General features: G+C 35.3%; 1 long non-coding RNA gene across 3 annotated transcripts in view; it reads right to left on the reverse strand.

Moving 5' to 3' along the window:
- LOC103673047 overlaps positions 1-19,733 on the reverse strand; it is a 175,960-nt gene that overhangs the window by 55,316 nt on the left and 100,911 nt on the right. For 2 of the 3 annotated variants that reach the window (XR_571295.2, XR_571296.2), the window contains exon 3: positions 14,147-14,207. This is a non-coding gene — a long non-coding RNA (uncharacterized LOC103673047). Of the gene's footprint in view, positions 1-12,489; positions 14,208-19,733 lie in introns of those variants that run through there. The other variant, XR_571294.2, reaches the window with a different exon arrangement.

Genomic DNA, 19,733 nt, shown 5'->3' on the forward strand with positions numbered 1-19,733 from the left:
GAACTCTCAAAGAACCCTCAAAATTCTGTCGTTATTAATGCAAAGACCACTTAGAACATCAGAGAATGCACGAGGTAACGCGTCTTTGATATTATAGCACATTGTTTAGTCCCCTGAATTGTATGCTGATGTTATCGACTGGCATCTGCTTATTAACCACCGTTTGCTGAACTGCTTCGTTTAATCATGTGAGGTCATATAGCCTCACACTTATCTTACTTGACCCTAACGTTTAGAGGAAAAAAATTTATTTCCAACTTTCTATTATTTTAATATAAGTTACTCTGTTAATTTTGTATGCTTTTCCCTGGTATTTCGTATCATACATCTTACTCTGGTTTCTTTATTAGCTTGTACTACTCCCTTATTTAATAAGAGTGCAGTATATATGAACGAATGGGATAAGACACTTTATTATGGGAAATGCTACCTCAATAGAATTGCAAAATAAAAATAGAACATTTTCTCAGATAAACAATGAAAGCAACATGTACTATCAGACATAGTGACACTAAAAAAATTATTCATTGTGTTCTTAAAATTCAAATTTAATTGAGTATCCCATATTTTTATTGCTCAGTCTGGCAGTTTTGTATCTCTAAAACCCATGCTTTATAAGGAAACTATCTAAGCAAAGAAGGTCTACCTTCCCTACACTCAACAACCATCCACCAAATCTGAGAAGATCTACTCTGAAGGCCACAGCACTTTCAAAGCCATCAGTCAAATAATCAGCATTTGAAAAGGGGCAAGTTCACTATCTCAGCTCCTGAAATCACTGACATAAAAGGAATAATAGGTGCTTAGGGCCAAGCAGGTAAAGATGCTGCTTCCTGGAGGGTATTTGGGCCCTTATCCCGGACCCAGGAATGGGGTGCGGCCTTTCCGGCCTTTCCTTACATTGGTGGGACAGGATCAGAGCCCTGGTTAATGCGTATGAGGCCCTAGATGCATGATACCATGGAACTTTCGATGCCTATGTTGCTTCCTTTCTGGAAGTTATCTTGCCGTGAGAAACTCTCCAATACCCTGACAGAGAACTGTATCTAGCCTGCAGAAAAGAGGGAAAGAGAATCAAGTTCAAAACCTCACCAACTTTTGAACCCTGTTCAGGTACCTCCTATCTAGAAAATGGTCTTTGAGAACCATCTTCTCAGGTTGCCGCCTTCCCGAATAAAGCAACCTCTCCTTTCCCACCAAAAATTAAAAAATAAAAAATAAACTCTTCCCATTACCCAAAATGAAAATAAGTTACAATCAAATTACTGAATGTGCTTGCACTAGACTAGTGTGGCAGACTGAATTTAGTTTCTACAGATTAAAAAATAAAAATAATTTAATCCTGAAACAGAGACCCACCCAGGTTTCTGTGAGAAACATTTAATGTCATCACTCTCATCCCACAGGCATGGTGCATATGCACTGGCTCAGACTGAAATGATTGGCTTTGTAAGAAAGGAGTGTGTTAGGAAGAAATTACAGGACTGACCTAGCTTCCAATGGCAACACCTGACCAAGATGATGACCAAGATAGGCCAACAATGAGTATTTTAATTACACTGTAGCTAATACCTTCCAGTTTCATAAGAGCTAAAGTCTATTTTTCTCTAGCCACTCTCATCGATTTAATTAATTCAATAATTCGTTCATTTATCTAGTAAATATAATGTTCTTACTTTTGGCACTTGGCTAGATATTAAAAAAGTGATTTATGTGTAGTAATGGAAACAGACGTTATGCAGAGAATTAAGCAATAAAAATATAAGCAGGATCTACTTACACAAAACAGAGAAGAGAAAAGAGAGGTGGAGAGAACGACGGAGAGTCACAGCAAGAGAGACAGAGGCACTAAAGAGAAATGCAACAAGAAGGGATTGTTACCCCTATTTTACAGATGGGAAAACCAATAAGGCTCTTAAGAATTATATCATTTGTATATCCACAGTAGTAAAAAATTGCTTATGTTTACAAAGTATGAATGATACAAGCAGGAAAAGAATTAACTTCAGATGTATGTGGAGGGACAATAATGTCAGAAGGAAAAGGTGAGACTTCTTGTCTACCATGACCTGACAAGGAGAATATTTGAAACGTGACATATTCGAAAGAAATGCAGGCAGCAAAGCCACTATGATCAGGAATCCAGGGAGCAGTCTCAGAGAAAATAACCACCTCCCAGTGTTTCCTCTGGCTGGCTCTGCCCATGTAAATTCCACAGCTCTGGACATGTGGGACCTTTAATAAGTAAACAGTACACTGTACCATTTCATATGGCAATGACGGTCATAATAATTATATTCTTTCAACTCCTATTATCTGCTAGGTACCATGCCTGCTAAATGCCATATACATGTAATCTTTTCATCTTTGCAAAAATCTTGCAGTACTGGTATCATAATTTTTACCTTACAGATGGAGATCACAGAGCCCGGATGAAAAGGTCAGCTTTTGTAGTAGTGGTTGACTCAAGACTTGTTATAAATTCAGGTGTGTCTGACTCCAGGGCTGGAGTTCAATTCCCTTATTACTGGGGAGGGAGGAACTGTCCATGACTGTGTTGCAAGTTCAATGTGCAATGAAAGACCAAGCTATTTTGGAGCAGGGGTGACCTTTCTGAAGCCTCGGAAATCTTACCACAGAATGGATGCCTATTGGAATGGGTGCCTATGCAGATGGAAAATCTGAATAACACTGAGAACTTTTTCAAACTACACCCACCTCCTACCCCTCATTCCCTCCCCCCTGCAGGTCCTTGAGTGATAAATTTGAGAACCACTGTTCTAAGAGGTCTTAAAACTCAGAGTAAGGTAGGGAATACTAAGCAAGTGTCAAGCTAATATTTTTAGAGGAGGGGGAAAGAAAAACGAGGTCTTCTCTGAGTTTCTAGATTATGTAAGGAATGATGTTAGATCCTTTCCAAATATTAATCAGCTAATCTCGAGTAGTCTGTATGGTTTATTGTACTTCCATTTTTGAAATACTTACTTTAAAAACAGAAGTAATCTTTTACGTAATAGAGAGATGCCGTTCAGCGTTTCTCTTAATCATTAAATAAACATTTTACCACACGGAGCTGATAAATTCCCATTAGAAGTAAATATATTTGCTGTTTTTATGGCCACCTTATGCTATTCAATGTTTTAAAAAATCAAACAGAAAAGAACCCATTGAACTTTAGTCATGTGGATCTCCAAGCTGAAAGAAACACTGGTCCAGGAAATCTCTGGAAGAAACAGAAAGGCTGGCCAGTTCAACAAGTGAGGCTGTAGTTTTCATTCTAGACGGTTGTGGAGTAAATCTTACTTTCAAACTTCTACTGTGGGTACCTACGGCTTTCAAATTGATGAGCCTCTGTCACGGAAGGCATTAGAACAAAGTAGTTGAAATCAACTCCTTTGGTTAAGACACCTTTCAGTCCTAGGATTTACTATTTATGTGGTTGCGGAAAATAACAGAAACCCCTGATGAGTTTTCTCACTTTTAGAAGAGGACTAATACTATTACAGTAGAGTCCATCCTACTTGACGTGTTTGGACCAGTGATTGATGCATTAAACAAAAATACCGGTCAGAAAGGGAAACACATTAAAACACATTAAAACATAAATACCTTAATTTTTAAAAGTTCAATTTTCTAATTTTCCCCATATTTTCATGCCCTTTTATTGAGTACAGGACTGGTGACAGTCTTTTTGTGTTTCAGAAATTGTACCATAATGCACCACTTTAATGGACCTGGTCATTCATAAGCAAGAACATTTGCAAATGCACTGATATAATAAACTGAGAGATGGTTTAATCTATATTTTTATGATGTTTCCAATAATTTACAGCTAAATGTTCACATTTAATATGACAGTGATTTTAGCTATCCAATTTTATTGAATCCCTCCAAGAAATTACGCTATTCTCTTTCTTTTCTCAACTATGTTCCAGGGTTTAGCCAATTAATTATACATATAATCTTAGTTAAAATGCTTATAAATTATATGTTATGCAATGTTTAATTAAAATTTTACATATTTAATAACAAATATGATTTGAAATATATATGTTGATGGATGGATAGAAACACGGGTTTACAATGTTTGTAAGAAAAGGCCTCAATTCTATGAGTTTACTATTTAATTAATTTCTGGCATCAAAAAGCGTTAAACAGTAACCCGATGAAGTTATTGTTAACTTTTTCAGGAAATCATGGACTGCTATGATAAGCTGAGAAGAGCTGGGACTTTTTCCTTAGAAAAATAAGCACAACCACATACCTTTAAAGAGTTATACATTTTTTTCAAAGGGCTCAGAGACTCAACAAGTTCATCCTATATCTCCTGTGGATCCATGATCCTAAATTAAGAGCACATTTTTGTTTTTGCTTTGCCACTGCAACAAGTGATGTTGCTTACTTTCCAATTAGGTTTGTGTTGATCAAATGCTTCAGAAAGAGTTGCAAACCTCTATAGTTTCTAATGGCTTGGCTTTCCTTCTTCTGTATAAATTTTTAAAATCCCATCAAATTAAATCTATAATCTATACTGCTGGAGCAAAATAAACAAATAAAAAACAATAAAACAAAGCAAAAATGAATCCCAAATCAATCTGAGTTTCCCAAGCCATTCTTCCCTTAAATCTTAATTCGGCTACAGAGGAAGTACTCTTAACCATTTACCACTTCACAGATTATCTGACATTTTCCACCGATGCTCCAGCAGGCCAAATGCAAGTGTGCTACTTTCCAGAACTGTACTATCTGATACATTAGCTACTAGCCACATGTAGCTATTTAAATTTTAATTAACTAAAATTAACTAACCTTAAAATTCTTTAGTCACACTAGCCACATTTCATATGCTCAACAGCTGCATGTGGCTAGTGAGTACCATTTTGGACTTTGTAGAGAACACTTCCATCACCTCAGAAAGTTCTAGAACATGCAAATATTTCTGCTTCCATCAAGTGATTTGTATGCTTGCAGGAAGTCTGTTATGTTTGTTCCCAAATCAGTTTAAGCCAGTTAGGTTCATATGAAATTGTATAATTTAGTTAAATATTATATAAAGCAACTTACATATGAATGTAAAAAGAATGAGAGGTGTTCTAAACCTTAACATTTTGGAAAGACTTTATAAAATTCAGTCACTTTAAAAATGCTAGAGAGTTGGACATAAGTAAGACAACTTTAAAAGATTAGAAATAATCATAAAGAAAGTAGTATTCTGCTCTCAGATTTCTTTGCAATAGATTTGTACTTAAAGACATTTGTGAAACAACTGAAATTAGAAATCAAGATGATGCATTTTGAGATTTATAAAAAAAAAAAAGAAAAGAAAAGAAAAAAAGAGATGACTAAGTTCTGATCACCAATCCAAGCTCAAAAATAGTTCTTGGCTTACATAAAAATACTGGAAAATATATAATCAAGTTTTTAAATTTAAACAAAATGTGTGTTGTATGTATGTGTTAATTTTTAAAATCCATTTCTTTAAAAATAGTTGTGGTATCAACTGCTGATGCCAATTGTATTAAATAGGAAGGTTTCTACTACATATAGCAACCTTGCAAACACGAGTCTTTTTCATTACTCTAAACTCAGTGTTTTCATAATTGGTTGTGTCATTTCTATTTGCCACATTTAAGTTCATTGGATTAAATTATATTGAAAAATTTATGGACAGGAACCACCTGATTTAATTCCAGATGTATGCATAACTGCTCTTTTAATTATCACACAATAAAATATAATTAACAACAATACCAGTTACTTTATTCTTGAGCTCTACTCAGTTGCCCAAGTCTAAGACATTACATAGAGATGAGAACCCTTGAACTTTAATTGTATTCACTCTATTTAACCTTTTAATTTTCTCTGACTTCAAAATGGTATCTATTCATCTATTTATAGCATCAAATACTCGAGAAATAAGAAGTGTAAGGATTTGATTGTTTCGCACATTGAGATTCAGATACAAGTGGAAACCTAAAACTACATAGTTCTCCTGGACTACTACAGTTGCTACTATGACATTTTTTTTGTTGTTGTTGTTAAGATTTTATTGAGAGAGAGAGAGAGAACATACAAGCAGGGGGAGGGGTAGATCCCGATGCAGGAGCTGGATCCCATGACCCTGAGATCATGACCTGAGCCAAAATCAAGAGCTGGATGCTTAACCAACTAAGCCACCCAGTAGCCCCACTACTACTACATTTCTTTCGTTAAAATAACATCAAACTAATATTGTAATTGGTAGTTGTTGCTTTATCAGTAAATATTTTTCATTAGTCAACTAAATTCAAGGAAATATTAGACTGTTATGGATTATATGTGTCTAACTAAAATAACTTCGTCAGCATAGAAGTGTGTAAGAATCTATCTTTTTTTATATACCTTAGAATTACTTAAAAGTATGGTAGATACTCCCAATTATCTAGGTCAACTGCAAGAAAAGATGCTGTTAGGTTCATTAAAAGAGCAGATTTTTTTGCAATTTTGCTTTGCTATGTAATGCCTTCATATCAAAGATGGAAAACTGGCTGCCCTTGGGATCCAAATTTAGATTGACTGATGAAGTCATTTTGAAATATCTTGAAAGTTAGTATGTCTTCTTTGGTCTACCACAGTCCCTAGTACTTCCTCCTGTCTCCAGTCTAGGCTCACTATACTGCCGAGACCCTGATGCTATTTAAGTTCATGATCCCTGGTAACACTATTTTACATAATGAGACCTTGCATATCTTATGGGGGATATAGGCAATTGACCTCTGAAGGTGGACTTAGTTATGGCTACTATTTCATATTAACTTTTATTCTTTCAAGCAACCTAATGCTAACAGGTTTACCAATTCACAGTTCTTCCCTTTTTACTTGAGGGACACAATTAACTGCTAGGCCATAGTCCTCTGCCCTGGAGAAGAGTTCTGGAAGGAGGGGAAATGCCATAGTGAAACTAGAAGGTAGATAATTTTTTCTCTATGTCTAGAAAAATAAGAGTGCCCTTCTACATAAAAAAAAAACAAATAAAATGAATACAGAGTTCATTTTAAATGATATTAATTATGTATCTATCATATTTGAGTCTGCAGATAAATTACTGTGTTATTTGTAGTCTTTCAAAAATAAAACCTTATCTTATTTTAATCAATTAATTAAAATTTGTTTTATGATGCTACCTAAAAATCTACTGATAGCAAGCATAAAACATATCTTCTTGCATAGATCATTGACTTAGATAGAAATCTAGGCTGTATCCATTACTGGCAGATTGGCTCTGAGAAAATCATTAAACATTCTGGGCCTCAGTTTGGTCGTCTGGAAAATGGGCTATTGATCTCTAAGGTTATTATCATGTATAAATCTAGATTTTATTTTTAATTTCAATCAGGTACTATTTAAGTTCCTATTAAGTAAAAGTACACATGAATTACACAACTTACAAAATAACTTCACTATGTACTACCTGAACATATAAAAAGTAAAGGGAAACACAAGGCTGAATATGATTGGGGCCAAGTAAGTGTTCCAGCAGTTTAGAGTGAAGAGAAACAGAACTGGGATATAAGAGGGATCAGATAGAGGAGAGAAACAAGGGTAGTTTATTTAACTCACACATACCACATACAGGAGAGAGAAGTTAAACACGAATGCACACGTGACACAATGCCAACTTGAAAATCAAGAACTACCATCGAGCAGACTTGCCCAAAATTGAAAGTGATATTCCTAATGTCTCTTAAATTCTAAACTTAAAAAGCTTGAAGTCCACCTAAATATAGAATTGCTCCACTATATCATATTATGCTTTTGTTTCATTTTTAAAAACTTTTGTTCATTCACCAAAGATTTCATTCTATATGCAGAGCCCTAGGGGAAGGAGTTGTGAGTTTTGAAAAGACAGATATTTCTGTGCACAAGGGGCTTAGGCTTATTAATACAGAGTAGCAAATTTCATAAATCACCTTCAGATGGTATATCACAGGCTCAATTAGATCTATAGACAGTGCTAAAAAAAAACCACAAAAACTCCTCCGTAGCCCATAATGATAGATTCCGAAGTGTCTAGAAATATCTCAGACAACACAGGACTTTACTGCCCACACATAGTTTATTCTAAGGTGTGCATATGTTCTCACCATTGTTCATAAATGATCTGAAGTTCAACTCAAGTTTAAAAAATGGTTATACACTGCAGGAGGTACAAAGGTAAGTCACGGTCTCCTTGGGAACTTGTACTTACTACTCATAGAAGTTAGAGAAAACTCTGTGGCAATAAAAGTTGCAATGACTATGAGGATTCAAAATTGAGAAGGTCCTTAGAGAAAGTGTATAGGCTTTGAGGATGAGGAAGGGATATTCATGAATCTGAAGAACATGCCATTAACAGGTAGCAGGTTTGTTTGGAAGTAGTAGTAGATGGTGGCAATTAGGAAGCAAGTAAGAGCTCAATGTTCTTTTGATGTGTCAGAACCTTCACCTAATGGTCTTTCATAGGCATTCCCTATAGGTCTTTTAGGGAGCTGCCATGAGTATAGTCAAGATCAGTGACCTCAAGAATTATCCCTATATTTTGTGGAAGAGAAGCTAGGCATGGGTATGAAATAATGTTCAGGGTGGCAGAATCCTGTATCACATCATTTGGGGAATCACCTATGCTTGTGAGTCAGCATTTGATAACAGGGAAAAAGAGAAACAAAATGATTATTTACAGAAAGTGACTCATTTATTGTAATAGCATAGTCCATGTACTGCTGGATTTTTTCCAAGAAGGCTCAGTCCAACTGCCAAATACCTTATCTGATTCCCTCCTAGTTCACTGAACTAATATGAATAAGAACCAATATGAGAATATTAACATGAACCAGTATTATGAACTAAATTAGCCTTCTCTAGTATGGTCCAATCAATTGCTTTGCAGTTGTTCTTCCTATCCCTTTCTTTCTTCCTCCCTGCTTCTGTGCTTCTAACTTCTTCTTGCCTCATTCCACAAAGCATTTAAAGGAAATCAGCTACTATAAACATAAAGATATGTATGCAAGTCTCAAAATATCAAGAGAGATATTGGTAAAGTATAATTCACTGATATTTAATTGTTTCTTGAATTTTCATACTTCTTTTGTTACAAAATGTGGAAACCTTGCTATACAGTAAAATTTTGACCACTTAAATTCTTACAGGAATTATTCAATCTGCATATTTGTTCCCTCACTGAATGCTAACTCACTAAATGTATAGTATTTCCCCCATGGTGTATTAGACATAATTTAACTATTTCTAGATATTGACACCAGCAGTGGTCCCGAATTGTGGTTTCTTTAAGATAATCGTATCAATTTGTGTATTTGTCATCTGCCATTTTTTTTTTCATAAAAATGTAGTAAGTTAAAAAAAAAACCCATAGCTGGGAGAGCAAATTTATAATTAATTACTAGTGAAAGAAAATTCCATGTAGTATTCTCACCCTACAGAGGAGTTTTTATTTTCTGTATTGATGCTAATTATATCCTCTGCCTTTCAGAATTATGACTTCACATGACTAACGTTTTTGATCATAGCTACATCTTCATAATTTTTCAGCTATTCTTCTATAATACCAGCTCCCCTTAGATAGGGTAAATAAGAGACCACAATTCTATGCATTTGTCATAGTATTTTCATAAGTTTATCCTTAAACTGCATATCACAGTTGATTTCTGTGGTATACTTCACTCTATTGCACACGTGGAAACAGGCATTTCTTGACAATAGTATTCTATTTGGCCATCAATGACACTGACTTGGTCTCCAAATTTGTACACGAGAGTATTTGAACACACACACACACACACACACACACACACACAGAAGAAAGGGACTATAGATTCTCAAAGACTAAACTATTTACAAAGATATAATTGTTTACCACTCAGTTGTTTTGTTTCTTCCACCGTTATGTAGAACTGCTACCATTACACACAACATTGTTTCTCTTTGCTAGTACTTTCCTTCTCAGCTCTTCATTTTCTCTGCCTCTTACTCTCTTGTCTATGTCTCCCACCTCTTGTTCATTATCCCTTGATTAGTCCTTGGAAAGGCCTTCCTTTCTTAGAGACCACTAGTCTTTAACTTCTGCTTATGAATCAAATAATTTTGCTTGAAATCATTGGTATTCAGCTTTCTAAGGCTCCTGTGTTCTTCCCATTGGTGATTCAAAAGTTCCTTCTTCACCACTGGTGGTAAATTCTAGATTCTGAGATAGTCTGGATGTCAGTGTTCCATAGGAAGCTCATCACCACATTGTCAGGATCTTATGGTTCTTAACATATATATATCTAAAATCTTTTCTAATGTATTCAGTGTTCCATACTTAGAGTTTAAAGTTCCAATATCTGTAACTCTTTAATTCTGTGACTGAAAGATGATCTATATAAACTAGCCTCTTTATATAAATTACACCATTCGATGCCACTGAGACTGATGGCAAGTTCGTGTTCTCGAAAGAGACCATTTGCTTTGTACAGACAGACTATTGTAAGTGCCTTCCCTTCAAAGAAAAATGTGATCCCATCCTCAGTTATACTTCATATATTTATCATTAATTTCTTGACATGTTTCTGGTTTAGTTGTTTCTGGTTTATTCAACACATGTGGCTGTACAAAAATAAAGGGTAGAAGACAAGGGAGTATACAAAATAGCAAAAGCTGGTTTATAAAAATGATGTTGAAAGAAAAACCATTCACTAGAAATCAAAGGATTTAAAAATTCAAAAGAAATACACATAATCTAAATTTAGGGTTATAAACTATAATGAACTTATGAGTAAAAATGAATTTGCTTTATTCTTTTTATTCTAGAGAAAAAGCAATCCTAAGTTTTAAATTGTACGTCTAGGATGAATGGGCACACTCAACACAGTAAAAAAAAACAAGTATATTACTGATGCAGAGCAGTGTGGGAATTAAATTTAGGCAAATTTTAGGACCAACAAACAATACTCAAATTTGTGACTACTGTTGTAATTCATTCAAATATTCAATAGAAACTCATCACAGGGTGAGATCTTATACTCCATTCATTCATCCAATAAATATTTCGATCTTATGTGTAAAGCACTGTAGGGGATACAATGAAAGATAAGGCATGGACTTTGCCCTCAAGGGGCTTACAGTCTAGTATATGCTGGAAAAAAAAAAATAAACAAGCACATAGATAACCATAACATAAGGGAGAAAGTGATGTGTCATAAGAAAGACTCAGATAATGTGCTATTAAAACACTGACACTAGAAGACTTTTGTTTTTTGACTTTAGTGTCTGAGTAGCCAATAAAAATAGAGAAAAAGACCAATGACCAGTTTGCAAAATTAAGAGCCAAATTTTGTGAATCCATGACTGAAAAGTTGAAATATCAATGCAGTTTAAGTCACTACTCACCAGTTCTTAAAAATGTTTGCTCATAGAGTAACAACCTATTAGAAATACCAACTTGCCAATGTTTATAAGTAGATGCAAATGGAATAATCTAGTATTTAGGGATGAAAGGATCATTGTAATGTAAGAAAGGCTCAAATTGATCATCCAAAATACTCATGACACATTACCTTCTTGCACAGAAATTGGCTCAATAAGATAAAAGTGGTGAAGAATTCCTCGATGGCTCAAGTGTGCTCCAAGGAAAGCTAGAAGGTTGTACAGTTAACTCCCAGGGTGTAACTCTAAACCATACAACCTACTACCTCAACCCGGATGCACACAGCTTCCAATGTTGCTTCAAACTCCTTATCATATCTTCAGTCAGCTCCTCCAAATATGGCGGCCATACACCTAAGGGCTTGGCAAGGATGTAGATATAATATTCTAACATTTCACCAATAGACTTAATATGTGTCTACTAGGACTATCCTAACCTCTTGGGTTTCCAGCACAGGTCATACAAAATGTCCTCTGACATCTCCCCTGGCATATAGTTCTACTAGCAATTAATAATATTAAAAGCCAATAGCATTCAACTTCATTTTTCAAAAGAAATCAGCTCAATAGTAATACATAAATCTAGTTACAGCCTTTAATTTTCTTATTGAAGTTGATGAGGTGTACTAACCACTATCATGTGAACTTGAGTTTCCAAACAGGATCTATTCAGATCTTGTTTCAAGCCTTGTTACAAAAAAAATTCAAGTCTCTTACGTAATTTACTGTACTTGGATTCCAACTTGAATGGCTATGCTATAAACCCTTCCTAGGGGTCGACAATTGAAGCTTGCCTCTAAAGACCGATGAGGGTTAATGTATACATGAAAAACAAAGGAAAATATAAATACTTCAAAAGTAATCAACTGAAGTTTAACAGGAGTTTGACTGAAATATTATTTAACAGCATTTGTCTATAGCCTTTTGTTAGATTACCACACTGACACAGACCCATAGAAGCGAGCTTGCGCAGTCCATTTCACCACAAGATCGGATCTACGGGTTTATGCCAATGGGCAACATCTCACTTGGGCTCCCTATTAATGCAGAATTTGTTGTAAATATCTGATGAAATTAGATGAAAATATTAATACTGATCCTTACTATAAATATGTTTAATGTTAAAATGTTCTTAGTATACATAGTCCCAGTTAAAGGCCTTCATAAATATTCTACACTAAATACAGGTTTATATACATGAGAATTTAAAGAATAGTGTACGGAAATATTTTTCACAGATTACTTTTGTTTTAATAGTGAATATTTTGGATTTGGACTATTCTAATTAATAATGAGTTTTAAAAGGAAAAAAAAAGGATCCATACATGCATGTATGAATTATGTAATTGTGAAGCATGAATGTAGTATTACCAGCCTATAATTAAGACCAAATTAACTATTAAGCTAATTGTGTAAGAGTCAGACTGTGCTTGTTTTAACTCTTTTATAAAACCTCCGTTAGTGGTTTCAAGGAATGGGGAACATTATAACTTTCTCATAAAACAAGTCAGATCTTGTTGACTAGGCAGAGAACACAGGAAGTCACTAAAAAGTCTTAAATGCATACATATATGTCTGTAGTTGGAATAATACTGAAATTAACAATATTTGGATAATTATCAGAAAACTAAAATTAATGACATATTAACAGCATTATTACTATTAGCAGTGTTACCACTACTACAACTTATACTCCAGACCTACTGCATAAAAGAGGATATAGCTTGCCTCTTAAACACAATATATTTAAATTTATTTTTTAAAAAAGATATTCTTAAAACACGATATATTGCTACTTACAACTCTTACCTGGTCAACAGGTTGGGCAAAATTAAATTGTTATAAAAAAAAATTTAAACCACCAGACAATAAGCAAACACACAAAGAATAAACATAAAGCCAGCCACATATACGTTTTTTAAGATTTTAAGCTCAACAACAACAAAACTGCAAGTTGTACAATCAGTAATCGTTTCACTCATATCCACAATATTTAGCATTTCTAAATTATATCTTTACTGTGAAAAATAGTAATACTACATAAAAATTACTTAGTGTTTTTGCATGTTTTGAAATAAAATAAAATGTGTTTTATAGACTTGATAGAGATAATTTGGTCTACGTAATTTTTTTACCATTATTTATTTTCTAATTATTCTCATACTTGTTAAAAACTATAGTAAAAAATTAACAGTCACAATTGCATTCAATTATAGTAAAAATATCTTAACATATATTCCTAAACTTTAATGTGAAATAAAAAGCAACATTTGTTTTGGGTTTTATCATAACTATGAGAATGTATATTTTGGTTTCATTCTCTTATTAGGTCATTTTTTCGAAAAAGCACAACTTTATTCCTTCCCTTCAGATTTCACTTCCTTTATATGGTGTGACAAATGAAGAAAATACATATTTTCTTTTTCTAAATTACTTTCTATTCAACCGTTATATGAATGGATATGTAGATATATGAATGGATATATAGATACATAATTCCAAGGGACTCAAACTGCACATTGCTCATAAACTCAGACAAAAATTTGTCACAAAGGTCGGCAATAGTAAAAATTCTCAAGCCATCAATGAAAATTCCAACAGCTAGATCCATAAAGAATATGAAACGAATTCTTATAACTAAACACAGTCAACATTGTTTTTTGCTTTAAAAATATTAAATATTAATTGCTCTTTTGCTTTTTGTTTTTACCTGAGATGATTTTCTCCTATGATCACTTTCTTCACTTCTCATATCCATTTTAAGTTTTTCCCTAGAACAACCACAAAAGGAGAAATATCAGACAACTGCTGTCTAGGAGGATCATCTGGCTGGATGGTAGGAATGACGGTAGATGATCGAGAAGAAAACACAATATCAAAATGGGCAAAACCTTTTAAAGTATTTTTTTTAAAGGCTTGGAAGACTCCTAGAGCCCCACCCAAGGCTACTCATATGACATATAATGTGGTTTCATAGTTTGCATTTACGCGTTCATTTTGGTTGGTGTTGTTTTCACAGTAACAGTTTTGAAAGTGAAAGGAGGCATAGCTGTTAAAGAAGCGACTAGGTTTTGCACAATGAACTAGTGAAAGCTGAAAAGAGATTTGGATTTGGCATGGAGCTTAATAAGATAATTAAGAGTGTAGAGATTAATGGCTCCTAAAAATAACATTTAAAATAATGTTTTTCAACTAAAGGATCTTGAAACATGAAAACAGGTTTATAAATGTTAATTAAGCCTGTGAAAGTTGATGTTCCATTAGCTGAGGCAGCATAAAGGAACAAGAGCTATTTTTTAAATAATTAGTGAACAATAACCGATAAACTTAATAAAACGTTTTATTTGAATGTTATCAGTATATAGGGTAATTGTAATTTCCCATAATTCTTCGTAGAATAACAAAAAAGGAGGTAGAATTCATCAGTTCTATGATATTTTCTCTTTGTTCACATATTTTCAATTTGATAAAATATGATTTTAAAAGCACAACAGTTTGCTCAAAGTTTATTCTTTTCATGGAGAATATTATAGCATCAATTCTTAACATGCAAATTATAGTCTTCATTTATATACGCTGTATTTTTAAGAAGCACTCTCTCTTTTTAACAATTTTTAACCATGTTTAGAAAGAGTTTTAATCAAAATTAAAATAGGTGGAATACATCTGCTTATCCCTTCCCATTGAACCAGACAAAACTGGGTTTTGTTATAAAATGCTTAAATTGCTTAGCAATTTACTCCTACAAATAGACAAAATAATTAGAATGCAATGCATTTATCTGCTGAGCCAATCATTGCTTTAAACTTAAAACAAGTTTGTATGTACTTTCTCCACTAAAACACTTAATGGATATTTCCAATGCTCTCTGTAACTGCCCTAAGACAAATGCTTCTTTTAAAATATATTTTAAAAGAGAGTATTATTGTGGAACAAGCTTCTTTTCTATTTAGCAACTGAGAACATGATCTTTTCATCCCTACTTCGGTTATACTGAAATCCTGGTAAATAATTTAAATACAACTTCCCCCAAACTAATTTTATTTCTCAGCAGTTTAATGTATCTTCTAATATGACCCTTTTTTAGAAGTTCAAAAAGTTTCTTCTTTCACATTTCAAATTATGAGTCACAACAAATAAAAGATTTAGTTTCTTTAAACAACGAGGACTAAACGTTCACTTCTCTTAGATAGCAAAAACTAATACCGTACGTGAAAAGCACAGATAACATATTAATGTCTTTCCAAACTTCGATGTATAACCAAAATAAAAACATGTACCGTCTTTTCCATAGACATTTTTCTATTTTTACTTAAGTTTCTATTCTAATCAGGATTAGAGCAAGACAGCAAAAGGAAAAAGTTAATAAGAGGAAAGTGGGTGATGAGCTAAACAAGAGTACATCGAAAGTTCAAGGATCCCCTTTTATCTAAGAGTAGGCTTAAAAAGAAACAACAAAAAAAGTTATACCTGATATGAAAGGTGCGATTTCACCAAGTGCAATATATTGCTAATTATGCCATATTTTTGAAATAATAAAAATAAGGAAGGCTCATTTGGTTATGTTGCCTTACAAAGCTGCTTTACAAAGCCCGATGTCTCTGTAGGTATACAAGCCAATGTTTGCTTTTTTTTGGTTTGTTTTGGTTTGGATTTTTGTTTGTTTGTTTTTGTTTTTGTTTTTAAGCAGGAGCGGCTCATTTTTTTTCAGCACTGTTGCATGGAGTACGACAAACTCAGATTTTTTTTTTCTTCAGGGCTCCTGTTATTTCTTGGAGAAAAGGACCAGGGTGCTTGTCTTCTTTTTCTTCCTTCTCGGTATTCCAGGCACAAAGAACTGCGCAGAAGCTGCACCAATCCTTGCTGTCCCTGGCAGCAGAATGGTAGAAGGTGGGAGAGACCAGGAATCCTTCCAGGCTGAGCTGACTTTAGAAATGAGGATTGCACACGTTTGTCTCCTGAACCAAAAGGGTGAGAAGGCAGGGTGCCAGTTTGCTACACGGCTGCAATGATCTCATGCTCACTGCTGCGGCCGTCCTGTTTGCCCTGTTCAAATGCCTGTTCATTATAAACCAAAAAAAAAAAAAAAAAAAAAGTACTTGGATTCTTCAGCAAGCAGAAAGGGTATTAACGTTTAAAAAAATCAGCAGTAAAAAAAGCCAAAAAACAAAAAGCACATACAATTTTAGGATTCACTTGTTATGCCTCAATATTCTGTTTATATTTTTCCTTTTATTTTTTTTCCTATTTAGAGATAAGCAGCAGAATTTATCAGGCGTGAAAGGGACAGCCTCCTGGTGGCCTGCCAAAAACCCAGAATAAAGGCGAAGTTGTGCTTCAAAGCTCAGTCGCTTGCTGAGTCTGGCTAAAGTCAAGTATTAAGATCCACCATTTTCTGAGCCATGCTAGAAAAGAAGAAAAAAGTCAGGACGGTTGCTGCTTTCCAAGTCTCCGTTGGCACCATCACAAAATCTCAGTCGTAAGGTCACATGATTCTCTGCCAAATGTAGAGTGCATTCCCATCAACCATTCTGCTGATACTGCGAAGGCAGCTATTGTCTCGTTTAGACCCAAAGTTCAGCCCACTCTTCATTGAATTAGCTGAAAAACGCATCACCTTTGGGGGCTGGGAGTCATGGAAACGTCTACCTGGCAAGCTGCCCACTTTTTCTGCCCATCAACCAGAGATGGAATTGTGCTGCCTAATGCAATGATGACTTGGAATGTGAAGACTCGTCCAAAGTGAATCTGATTCTTGCAACGCCTGTTTCAGTTTGCACAGAAAACTCTGGCTTCTTTTATTTAAGGTGGGGGTGGGGGGGATCTTTCCTACTAACTGTAGCAAATAAAGGTCTGAACATGCCTACTCTGCAACTTGATTTCACAACACACCCAAATGGTTCGCAAATGAAAAGACCGAAGCCCTGCAAGTTTTCGGAGTTAAACGCATCCCTTCCTCTGCCTCCTTTTCCTAACTAGTAAATGCAACAAGCTCAGGGCATTTGCTAGTCTCTCCCATGAAGGTTTAAAATCTGTGAGATTCTTCTCGCTTTCTATTACTTTCTGATTTTATTTGGCACTGATTTCGTACTCCATGGCCACGAAATCCACCCACAACAGTAGGGATGCATTATTGCCACAATCCCCTTCAAAGTGGTCCCCTGAGACAGGCAGTTGTCTCCTCGACCACACAAAATCTTGCAACTGGGTTCTGTGGTAATCCTCATCAGTACCTAGCACAGCTGCTGTGCAAGTTTGCTGGGAATGACTCATGTAAGAAGTGCTCTTTCTGTTCCTTCGCTAGCTACAGTTTGCCTGTTTGGCATGAAAGATGCCTTGGAAAGATGTAGGGCATGTTATCAACACCTCTTAGGCAATAAAATGAAACGGGCCCCCCTCCCCAGTCAATTTCCATTCTAGCAGGCGATGAAAGTGTCCATGGATGAACATTTCCAGACTTTCTAACAAAAGTATAGTGAATTCAATCTTTCACCATCACTTGAAGCAGACTCTAAAGCCAAGCGGGAAAGCCAGTATTATGATTAGTATTTAAACCAAACATATTCAGGAGTGCTAAGAAGAATCATGTTCTATTACCTGCATTTAAAAATGGTTCAATGACGGGAGAACTTTATCTAAAGTATTGTTATGCTTGCAAAAAATTTAAAATCATATTCAGGGTTTTATAAAACGATGGACTAACATTATCCCTCCTCCATGGACGGACGCCCACACATCACACATTATAGGACAAAGATGTAAAAAAGATCATCAAACCATGATTTGCTTAAAAATTCATCATCCCCATCCCCCCCAAAAAAATTCCGGGATCTAAGAAACAGATCCTGTTTGGGGTCTCTGTGGTCTTTTTTGTGCCATGTCCTTTGGGTCACTTTTTTTAGAAGTGATAGGAGCGAATGTTCATGAGTGCACGCGCATACACACATGGGGACCATTCTGGTGTCCTCTCCATTTGTAATTCAAAATACAAACAACTCTAAACAATAAAGCAAAAACTGACACATGTGCTGAAACTAAAATTGCTTTACTCTAGATTGCAGAATTCTGGGCAAATTTTGCTAATGCCCTAAGCACATGCTTAGGGTGCCCGGTGGGAATCAAGCGCAGGCTGCAGACACATGTGTCCCAGGCTTCAGCACAGCAAGAATAAAGGAGATAAGCTCTCACAGAATAAGAAATTTGAATTTTCAGTTCTCATTCCCTTATTCAGCAGATATTTATTAAGTATTCGTATGTGGGCGGGCCTTGTGAGAGGCACAGGAGAACAGCAATGAATCAAGAGAACATGCCCCCATGCAGGAGTCATTCAATGAGAACTTTCAAGGGAAAAAAGCTTACTTCTACATGTAATCATTGCCATAAAATGCTAAAGGCACATTTATCAGTGATAAAGTAATCAAGAAACAAACTAGTTGAAATTGGAAAGTGGAAGTGAAACAGATATTGAAAAGTAAATTATAGATAGATATGCGTTCTTTGTCTCAAATTTTCTCCTTTTAATGGAAAATTTATTAGTCGCCTTTTCATAATTCTGTTTAAGTTCTCTATAGAAACCAGTGCAAAAATTGTATGTTGCCCTGCCAATTAAAAAACAAAGAAAAGAGAGAGAGAAAAAAAGAAAGAAATGGGAGAAATTCACTTCTGGGAAGATGTAGTAGACAGATGTTTCCTAATCTTCCTGCTAGATACAACTAAAAACCCTGGACATCATACATAAAACAAATGTAAGGAGTCTCTGAATGATGGAGAGAAGAGGACAAAACAGCCAGGGACCTCAGGACCTAAGGAACAACATTGTAGTGATTCCCTGGATTTTATTTTTGCCTCATCTATCCAAAACTTAGAGTGGAAGAAGCCGGCAACCCAGAGATACCAATTGGTGCACACCAGAGAAGTCCTAACAAAAGCCTGTTCTTTGTAGCCAAAGGACCGAGAAAGCAGCAGCCTAGAAAGACAGAAAGCACTGGGGAAATACTACTTTGCTCTAGTCAGACACCATACAAACAGCCACCCCCATACCTGCAAAAGCCCAATGGGGAGCCTCCCACAGACCCTTGGTAGGCTAGAACAAAGCATCCCAACTTCTCTCCAACCCCAGAGTGGTGTAAAGAAGTCTGAGTAGGAAATTGGGACTTTTGTCGCTGTCAAGGGATAACAAGTTCCCTACCCTAACCCAATGTAGTGTCAGTGGAGACTACATAGGTCTCCTGGACTTCCACCCAAACCCACCAAATGAGGCACCATTCTCCCTCCCTACTAAGGTTGTATTGGACAGA

Source organism: Ursus maritimus, unplaced genomic scaffold (genome assembly GCF_017311325.1).
Source record: "Ursus maritimus isolate PB19 unplaced genomic scaffold, ASM1731132v1 scaffold_4, whole genome shotgun sequence".
Lineage (NCBI taxonomy): Eukaryota > Metazoa > Chordata > Mammalia > Carnivora > Ursidae > Ursus > Ursus maritimus.